The sequence below is a fragment of the Scylla paramamosain genome, chromosome 42, assembly GCF_035594125.1.
Source record: "Scylla paramamosain isolate STU-SP2022 chromosome 42, ASM3559412v1, whole genome shotgun sequence".
Classification (NCBI taxonomy): domain Eukaryota; kingdom Metazoa; phylum Arthropoda; class Malacostraca; order Decapoda; family Portunidae; genus Scylla; species Scylla paramamosain.
Window position 1 is genome coordinate 5,310,001 of NC_087192.1, and position 10,000 is coordinate 5,320,000.

Sequence of the window (10,000 nt, forward strand, 5' to 3'; positions counted from 1 at the left end):
GAATATGTGTCAGGGGGAGTTTTGTAAATATTAGAGGTTGTGAGTAAAGACTGTTCATGACGCAGGACTTACGCAAGGAATGGAGTTTGTGCTCAAGGGAGTTTTCAAAGGGTTATAGGGTCCTTGTGTGATGAGTTTCGTAAATATTAGAATGTGTGTTTTTAAAGTGTGAGTTACGTAATGATACCCTGTTAATTTTTTATTCCAGTGAATTAAGTAGGTGTGGGTTTCAAAATTAAGGAGTTGTTTGGCTCGTAAGTAAGATATGAGGTAATGTTAGTGCTATTTATTTATGTTTTTTTTTTCAAGTGAGTCATTTTCATATGAATTTCAAAATGAGAGATGTGGCACCTAATGGATCATGGCAAGTTTGGCATAGTTTTTTTTTTTTCTTCTTCTTTTATGACTTTCAGTAAACAAAGGAGTAAATGGAAATTCCCCTGTGATATCGTTAAGTGTAGAATCGTCGTTGTGAACATGGGTATCTAATAACTGTTGTACCTTATATAAAACCCTCACTTGTCATTTCGTATTGTGTTGAGGTATACAAATGATATAAATAAGAATTTTTAGCAGTGTTGGCAAAACTTGTGTGTGTGTGTGTGTGTGTATATAGAGAGAGAGAGAGAGAGAGAGAGAGAGAGAGAGAGAGAGAGAGAGAGAGAGAGAGAGAGAGAGAGAGAGAGAGAGAGAGGACGAGGAGTTAAATAAGTTGAATACATACGAGTGAAGAGGATCGAGGAAGAAGACAAGGAGGAAAGAGAAAGGGGAAGAAGAAAAGAACGAGGATGGAAACATTCTTTAAGCTGCAAATGCTACCCAGGAACAAGAAGAGGAGAGAACGAGGAAAAAAATAAAAGAAAGAGGAGAGAGACATTATTAAAACTTGAATGCTATTGTTATACTTACTCTTAGGGGGCCCGAAGGAGGGAGGGGGGCGCCGTCCCCTGGTTTGAATGAAGATGTGGAGGCGTTGCAATACACTGGAGTGAAGAGTTTGTGGTGGTTGGAAGAATAGCCACCATCATCACCACTATCACCACCATCATCACCATCACCGCAACTACTACTACTACTTCTACTACTACTACTACTACTACTACTACTACTACTACTACTATTGCCGTCGTCTCTCAGACTTCGACCACTACCACCGCTACTACCAGCGCCACTGTCATACATACAGACACACACACATACACACACACACACACAGACGCACACACACGCACACGCACCTTCACACGCCGCCACCATCCAGGTAACTGACGCATCTCCCGCTACCGCCACCACCAGTCTCTCCACCGCAGGCGCTTCTCTCCTCCTCCTCCTCCTCCTCCTCCTCCTCCTCCTCCTCCTCCTCCTCCTCCTCCTCCTCCTCCTCCTCCTCCTCCTCCTCCTCTTCCTCGTCCTCCTCTCTCCCTCTCCTGCTGCTTTATCACCCTCAACACACTCCACTGAAAAGATGATGACAAGAAGGAACACCACCACCGCCACCACCACCACCACCACCATCACCACTATCTGTCACCAACATTCACTACTGTTATCACCATCAATATCGTCGCTGTCAGCATTCTTTCACTGTTTTTATTATCGTCACTACTGTTTTCTTTACCGTCATTATTGTTACAGCCGTCACCATTGTCATCACCGTCGTTATCGTTATCGTCGCTACTATTACGATCACCACTGCTATTGCCACTGTCATTACCATTACCATGCTTGTCACCATCACTATCATTGTCACTATCAGCACTAGCACTACCGCCACTGTTATCACTATCCCCTCTCCTACTACTGCTAAAATCATCACTATTGAACTATTTTTATCACATCATCACCACATTCACCATCACCACCATATCCGAACAATGACGCTTTCAATTTACGTATAGCCGTCTTCCTCCACCTCCTCCTCCTTCTCCTCCTACTTAAGTTCACGACCAGTGCAGCCACTACCACCAAAATACATCACCATCATCACCACCACCAGCCCTCTTTGAGTTAACTGCAGGATAAGAAAAAAAAAGCCCCTTCCATTGGTCAGAAAGGCTTAACCCACTATCACATCACGCTGGTTTGGAGACTATGTTAAATCTACACCATGAAAGGAAAACCAAGATTATATTCACCTTCAGTACCACCACCACCACCACCACCACCACCACTACTACCAACAACAACAACAATGACAAAAGAAGCAGGAACAAAAACAACAACAGCAGGTTTAGGTAATGTTCAGGCCCTGTGTTTGTAGCCTTTGTTCTCACTGATATCGTTGTTTTGTCCCGCGTAATGCTTCCCCTTGTTCACGAGCTCGTTTTTTCTTTGTCTCTGTAAACACTTTGTCGTTTTTTTCGCCGGACAGCTGACCACCACCACCACCACCTCCCGCCGCCGCCTCCGCTGCCAACACCGTTACACCGACAATAACGTGGACGATGACAACGAATGCTGATATTTTTTGCTGTTGCTGCTAATGGTTCAGATGTTGCTACTAATGTTACTGCTCTTTTCTATAATTCTTTTGTCGTTCTGTTGTTGTTGTCGTTGTTGTTGTTGTTGTTGCTGCTGATTCCGCTGACGCTGCTGCTGTTCTTGTTCTTTTTGTTCTTGTTCTTGTTCTTGTTCTTGTTTTTGTTGTTCTTATTCTTCTATTCTATTCTTTTACTACTACTACTACTACTACTACTACTACTACTACTACTACTACTACTACTACAACCACCACCACCACTACCACCACCACCACCACCACTATCACGGATGCAGTAAGCCGAAAACACGTCAAACTGATTACATTCCCATCTCGTCCCCGCTCCTCTACTTCTAATTAAATCCCATTATCTTGTGCACCTTTTATCACCACACCAACGTGCGAGGGAACAGTAGGCAGCCACGACTTCACTACACTACACAGCCCCCACCCCTCCCTCCTTCCTTTGAGCACCCTAGCCTTCCTGCTCAACACCCTGTTTTCTCTCCAGCTTCCTTTTTCATCTGGCTGTCGCTCCCTACTCCCTTTTATTTGCCTTCCCTCTCGCAAATCCTAGCCTACCACCACTCTCCTCTTGGTCTTTGTCTACGCTCTCCAAGGCACCCTCCCCTCTGCTGCTCCGTCTTCTGCCCTTGGAATAGTGCCACGCAGAGCTGTTTTCACGTCTCCTTGGCACGGGTGGCAAGCACGGCATTAACTTTTGATGGGACATAAAGTGTGTTGGTCTGTGAGTCTTTTTTGTCAGTGGATCTTGCGTGAGTTTTGATGAATTTTTGGTTTGTGAACTGTTTTTGCTTATGGATGGTTTCGTGGTTGGTTGTTCCTCTTTGATGACTAATTTCGTGTGTGTGTGTGTGTGTGTGTGTGTGTGTGTGTGTGTGTGTGTGTGTGTGTGTGTGTGTGTGTGTTTCAGTGTGAATAATGGTGAGTGACAATGATTAACTTTTTTTTTTTAGCATTCATGTCTCATCCCCACCAACTCTCTCTCTCTCTCTCTCTCTCTCTCTCTCTCTCTCTCTCTCTCTCTCTCTCTCTCTCTCTCTCTCTCTCTCTCTCTCTCTCTCTCTCTCTGTGTGTGTGTGTGTGTGTGTGTGTGTGTGTGTGTGTGTGTCTAGGGGAGAGAAGGAGGCGGAGAGGGAGGTGCAGTTTACATCGAATATTGATTATACTTGGTGGGCAAGATAAGAAGGGAAAATCTGAGTGACCTAAATTTTAAACTGTGCGAAGTTCGGGTTTCTTGCAATACTGACATGACTTGGAGGCTTGTCGAGGGGAAACAAAGCAGAGTAAACCAAGACAAGGCGAGGTGAGACAAGGCACGGCAAGAGAAGAGAAGACAAGGTGGGACAAAGGAAGGCAAGGCAAGGAGAGACAAAGCAAAGCAAACGAAGACAAATGAAGGCAGAGCAAGGCAAAATAAGGCAAAGCAAGACAAGGAAGAAGCAGACTAAGACAAGGGAAGGCAAAGCAAAACAAGGCAAAGAAATAAAAGGTATGCCAAAGATAAAGGTAAAGGAAGAGAAGCCAAGGGAAAGCAAGAGAAGAGAAAAAGACAATGCAAGGTAAAAATAAGCAAGGTAGGTTAAGAGAAGGAGAGGCAAGACAAAGTAAAGCTAGAGAAGAGAAGACAAGACCAGGAAACCAGCACCTTGGCAACGTTAGTGATGCGGGAACGAACGCTGTTGTGCCATGGTACTTTGCTGTTCATGAATACTTTCTGGTATCATTGCAACATGAATACTTCGACGCTCTTCTCCTGAACTCGACATATTGACAGTTTTATTTTTTTTAGAGTAGGTGGGAATAAATTAATGTTTGATTACGTGATTGCCAATTATCACGGTGTATATTTTTTTATAGTTGGTAATTTTGAGAAGTGGAAATGTCAGGAACCTTTGCATAGGTAAATTGCTGGTGAAGTGGTGGCGCTGGTACGAGCTGCTGTTTATCAAGTTGGGGTGTGGGAGACAGGTTCGTGTTTCAAATGATTCGGTGCTTCAGCTGGATTGATTGAATTTATGGGCAGATATTAATGTTTTCGATGGTGTTTTCATGGTTACATTGATGATTTTAACGATGATTCTGCTCTAATGCGTTTTTCGGAAGTTTTTTTTTTTTATGATTCTAGTGAGTGTTGTGTTTATGATTCTGTGGGAAGATATTCAGATTTTGTAAGGTGTTTTCATAATTCTAATGCACTTTTACGGGTTTTTAAATGTTTTCGTGATTCTAGTGATGGTTGTGTTTATGATTCTGTGGGAAGATATTGAAGTTTTAAAGGTGTTTTCATGATTGTATTAATGATTCAACAAAGATTCTGCACTATAGCGGTTTTCGAGGGTGTTCTTATGATCCTAGTAATGGTTGTGTTTATGAATCTAGTTGTCGTTTTAATAAGTACTTTTCATTATTAAAGTTTTCGAAGAAATTTTCATGGTTCTAGTGATGACTTAACAAGGATTCCTCACCACCAATAGAAAAAGAAAAAGAAAATTGTAGTAAACCAAATGATTATCTTTCTGATATGTGAAATCTCTTTATATAAAAATCCCTTTCACTGCAAGATCCTTTTTTTTCCCATAACCTATAACTTTATTGGATCTTATTTTCATACTACCCTCCATTAAATAGCTCTGTGCTTAGATGAGACGCAATTAACTTCCTGTTATCTCTTTTCTTTTAGCATTCAAAGAGTTTTCCAGTAATCTGAATGTCAACAAAGGACGACTAAAACAATGAAAACGTTAACAAGGCTTCTCCATCTTGAATCGGGGAAAAACATCCAAAGACTCTCAACTCAGAAAAGTCGTGTTTTTAAATTATTATCCAAAAATTCAATTTCATTATATTAATTCGTAATAATAATAATGGTAATAATAATAATAATAATAATAATGATAATAATAATAATAATAATAATAATAATAATAATAATAATAATAATAATAATAATGATGATGATAATGATGATGATAGTGATGATGACGGTGATGCTGATGCTGGTGATAATAATCATTACAAAAAATGTTTTAAAGTTAGAGCTGAAATAATTCCATAGAGCCCAGTTAATTATTACTATTATTATTATTATTATTATTATTATTAATATTATTATTATTACTACTACTACTACTACTACTACTACTACTACTATTACTACTACTACTACTACTAGTACTACTACTACTACTACAACTACTACAACTACTACTACTCCTCCTCCTACTACTTCCACCACCACCACCACCACCACCACCAGAACGCGAACATAAAAGAATTCACGTTTCCCTTCTTTCCTTTACAATAATTTCCACACTCTGAAGATGCCCAGTTCAGTCTCTTGAGAAACATAATAGGTAAGAGGGCAAGATGCTCTGAGTACTCTTGACACATCACCGGCCGTCACCACCACAACCACTGCCTTCCCTCCACACCATCTGTCTGTGTTGCAGCTTCGTTATATTGACCTGATGTGAGTTTAAGTCTACTGGAAACCCTACTCTCGTTTCACTACCTTGGCCATCTGGGGTTCCCTCTACGTAGTCTCTCTCTCTCTCTCTCTCTCTCTCTCTCTCTCTCTCTCTCTCTCTCTCTCTCTCTCTCTCTCTCTCTCTCTCTCTCTCTCTCTCTCTCTCTCTCTCTCTCTCTCTCTCTCTCATGCACACATCACGCTATGCCACACACAGCAATAAACTTAATTCAGTTCAATTCACACACACACACAAAGAGAGAGAGAGAGAGAGAGAGAGAGAGAGAGAGAGAGAGAGAGAGAGAGAGAGAGAGAGAGAGAGAGAGAGAGAGAGAGAGAGAGAGGTTTATTTTATTTACAGTTACAAAACACACGTCATATGATGTAAAAGAGAAAAAAATAACCGTTGTACAAATCCAAAACAAAACAAGACAAGACAAATAGAACAAAATTAGAAAACACAACACACACTTAGACACACACACACACACACACACACACACACACACACACACACAGTTCCTAGGCAAGCACAATATTTATGAAATATTCATGGCAACACAAATTTTTCCCCCTTCTCGCTTAAAACTCTTTGCAAAAATGGTGAAAAATAAACGTTTATCCTCTTATGCACAAACATTCATTCTCTCCTCAAACAGAATTCCAAATGCGGATATAATTAAAGAAAGAATACATGTTTCTTTTGCTATTTGTTTATTTATTTACTTTTTCCTTCCTTTGTGTGTGTGTGTGTGTGTGTGTGTGTGTCTGTATGTGTGTGTGTGTGTGTGTGTGTGTGTGTGTGTGTGTGTGTGTGTGTGTGTGTGTGTGTGTATGTGTGTGTGTGTGTGTGTGTGTGTGGTAAACAGAACAAAAAAAGAGGTGATAACTGAGATGAAAAAGGAATAGCATATACTGTTTACATTTTATTTCTTTCTTATTTCCTCATTTTCTTTTTGTCTTTCATTCTTTCTTTCTCTTTACTTCTTATTTATCTATTTATTTGTACGTTTAGCTTGTGTGTTCTCTCATGCGATTCTTACTCTTCAACAGTTCTCTTAGTTTGCCAAGTCCTCGAATCCTTGATGGCTCGATTCTCCTTTTCTGCCCGAATTCAAAATCCAGGAAAACGTGAAAAGGTGATGAAACAAACAAACATAGAGAGATGAGAGGTCAGAGAGGAGATGGAGGAGAGAAAAAGGGATGAAAGGAGGCAAGGATTTCGAGATAAAAAGGGAAAGGGATGTAGGAGGAAGGGAAGAGGGATAGGAGAGGAGGAAGGAGGCGAGGAAGGAGAGAAGGGAGTTCAGAAGGTAAGAATTAAGATCTAGGAGGGAGGGAATAGGATGGAGGTGGAGGGAAGAGGATCTAGAAAGGATGGAAGGGGATTGGAAAAGGGAGGGAATTGAATCGAAAAGGGGAATAGGAGGAATGAAAAGGGAGAGAAGGAAGTCCAGGAGTGTGGAGAGGAAATCGAGGACAAAAGAAAGGCGATCGAAAAGGGTGGGAAGATTATCAGAGAGGGAAAAAATGAGATAGAAGAAGGAGAGAGATGGTGCTGGATTGCAATATTTAAACTGATCGAAATATGTCACTCTTGCTGAGTCGAGTTTCATGGTGACATTTTAGTTTATGCATATTAATATTTTTTTTTATTAATATTCAGTTGATGAAGTGAGATAGATTTTTGCTCCACCGACTCAATTATTATTATTTTTTATTTAGATGATTAATGTGTGTTTATGAAGAGCTTCATTATGATTACGATTATATATTGTTGACGTATTTTTATTCCTGTGATTGTTGTTGTTGTTATTGTTGTGTTGTTCTGGGTGATGGTGGTAGTGGTGGTGGTGGTGGATTCTTGTTCCATTTTCTTTTGTGTGTGTGTATAACAGTAAAAGTAGTAATAGTAGTAGTAGTAGTAGTAGTAGTAACAACAGCAATATTAGGGGAGCAGCAGCAGCAGCAGCAGCAGTAAATAAACGGATAAGTCATGGTGGTGGAGGAAAAAGGGGCGGAATTAAAGCCGAAATGCCTTACCTGGCCAAGCAATGCAGGGAACGTGCGCACCTCCTAAAGGGTGGGCAAACAATGCTGCTCTCTCTCTCTCTCTCTCTCTCTCTCTCTCTCTCTCTCTCTCTCTCTCTCTCTCTCTCTCTCTCTCTCTCTCTCTCTCTCTCTCTTCACTGATTCCCACCTGTTGATACCACCTGTTGCAGCGCTGGCACGTAGCGGGAGAGAGAGAGAGAGAGAGAGAGAGAGAGAGAGAGAGAGAGAGAGAGAGAGAGAGAGAGAGAGAGAGAGAGAGAGAGAGAGAGAGAGAGAGAGAGAGAGAGAATATTGTAACAACACAAAAATCTTTTCGTGTTTGTTTGTTAGTGTGTGTGTGTGTGTGTGTGTGTGTGTGTGTGTGTGTGTGTGTGTGTGTGTGTGTGTGTGTGTGTGTGTGTGTGTGTGTGTGTGTGTGTGTATTTGTGTGTATGTTTTAAATGTAACTGAAATGCCTACCAGTAAAAGTTCAGCGCGACTTCGTGTGAATCATTAAATAGAAAATATGCCGAAAAAAAAATAATGGTAAAATAAATAAATAAATAAAATAAAAAGAAAACAAAATTTTTGCGAATACGCGAAATAATAAAAATGAGGTTAGTGACGATGCAGAACACACACACACACACACACACACACACACACACACACACACACACACACACACACACACACACACACACACACACACACACACACACACACACACACACACACACACACACACACACACACACATGAATGGCACATGTAATTGAATTGCTAGAGAACGAAGGTGATGGTAGTGGTTGTAATGGCGGCGGCGGCGGTGGTGGTGGTGGTGGTGGTGGTGGTGGTGGTGCTGATGCAAGAACTAGACTGGCAGGGAGAGTTTGGAAGGGGGTGCTGGAATCGACTGTCCCATTTAAGTATTCATAACTGTTAAGTAATAAATATGAGGAACAGTCTGTTAACAAAAAAGTAATCAATTTAGTTATAGGTAATTGTTTTAATTAAGAGCACCTGTGATAAGCACCTTTTTTTTTCTTTTTCTAGTTTCCCAGAGAATAATTTTCCTCTCTAACCTGTTTTTCGTTTTTCCCTTCTATGTGTGTGTGGTTGTGTGTGTATGTGTGTGTGTGTGTGTGTGTGTGTGTGTGTGTGTGTGTGTGTGTGTGTGTGTGTGTGTGTGTGTGTTAGATGCTAACCAATGTCTTAAAAAATAATAATTCCTACTTGCCAATTCTTTGAAAAAAAAAAAAAGGTTAAATAGAAAACAATACTTCAAATCAACTTGTCCAATTTTGTTCTGCAGACGTCTTAATAATGCTGTCTCAAAACAACTGAAGTCACAAGAAGATAGAGAGAGACAAAAGAAAAAGGTTACCAGACAGAGACCCACAGTTAAAAGGACGTACGAGTGAAGATAATGATTTACTTTTATTACATATGCATTAGTAAGATGGACAGAAAATAGAGATGAGGAAATGTTGGAAGTTTCGAGCAGTGATGTGGGAAAACCAGTCATTAAGCTGAGGCATTTGAGGGACAGTGATGGGTGGAGATGAAGGACAGTGATGGGTCGAGGTGAGGCAGCCAAAGACACCTAACGTTCTTCCCTTCCTTCCTGTCTCTTCCTTCAGCACCTCCTCCTCCTCTTCCTCCTCCTCCTCCTCCTCCTCCTCCTCCTCCTCCTCCTCGTGTTCCTGCAGGTGATAGGTCCCTGTAAACACAAGCTGGGGAGGTAATTGGGTAGTTAACTAGGCTGTCTGCTGTCTGGCTGGTGGTGGTGGTGGTGGTGGTGGTGGTGGTGGTGTGGGGGGAGAGTGGGATGAAGTGACCCAGACATAGCTGATGGCGCGTCTCTCTCTCTCTCTCTCTCTCTCTCTCTCTCTCTCTCTCTCTCTCTCTCTCTCTCTCTCTCTCTCTCTCTCTCTCTCTCTCTCTCTCTCTCTCTCTGTCCTTTCTTCCCTGCACTGCCTTCTATCCTTTCTCTTTGC

General features: G+C 41.3%; 1 protein-coding gene and 1 long non-coding RNA gene across 4 annotated transcripts in view; one reads left to right on the forward strand and one right to left on the reverse strand.

Moving 5' to 3' along the window:
* Positions 1-1,313, reverse strand: part of LOC135093295 (GTP-binding protein REM 2-like) — a 56,775-nt gene extending 55,462 nt beyond the window's left edge. The window contains exon 1 of one of the 2 annotated variants that reach the window (XM_063992426.1): positions 1,239-1,313. The gene's annotated coding sequence lies outside the window, so the exon portion shown is untranslated. Of the gene's footprint in view, positions 1-909; positions 1,214-1,238 lie in introns of those variants that run through there. The other variant, XM_063992425.1, reaches the window with a different exon arrangement.
* LOC135093298 (uncharacterized) overlaps positions 1-10,000 on the forward strand; it is a 116,547-nt gene that overhangs the window by 48,643 nt on the left and 57,904 nt on the right. The gene's annotated exons all lie outside the window — the stretch shown is intronic.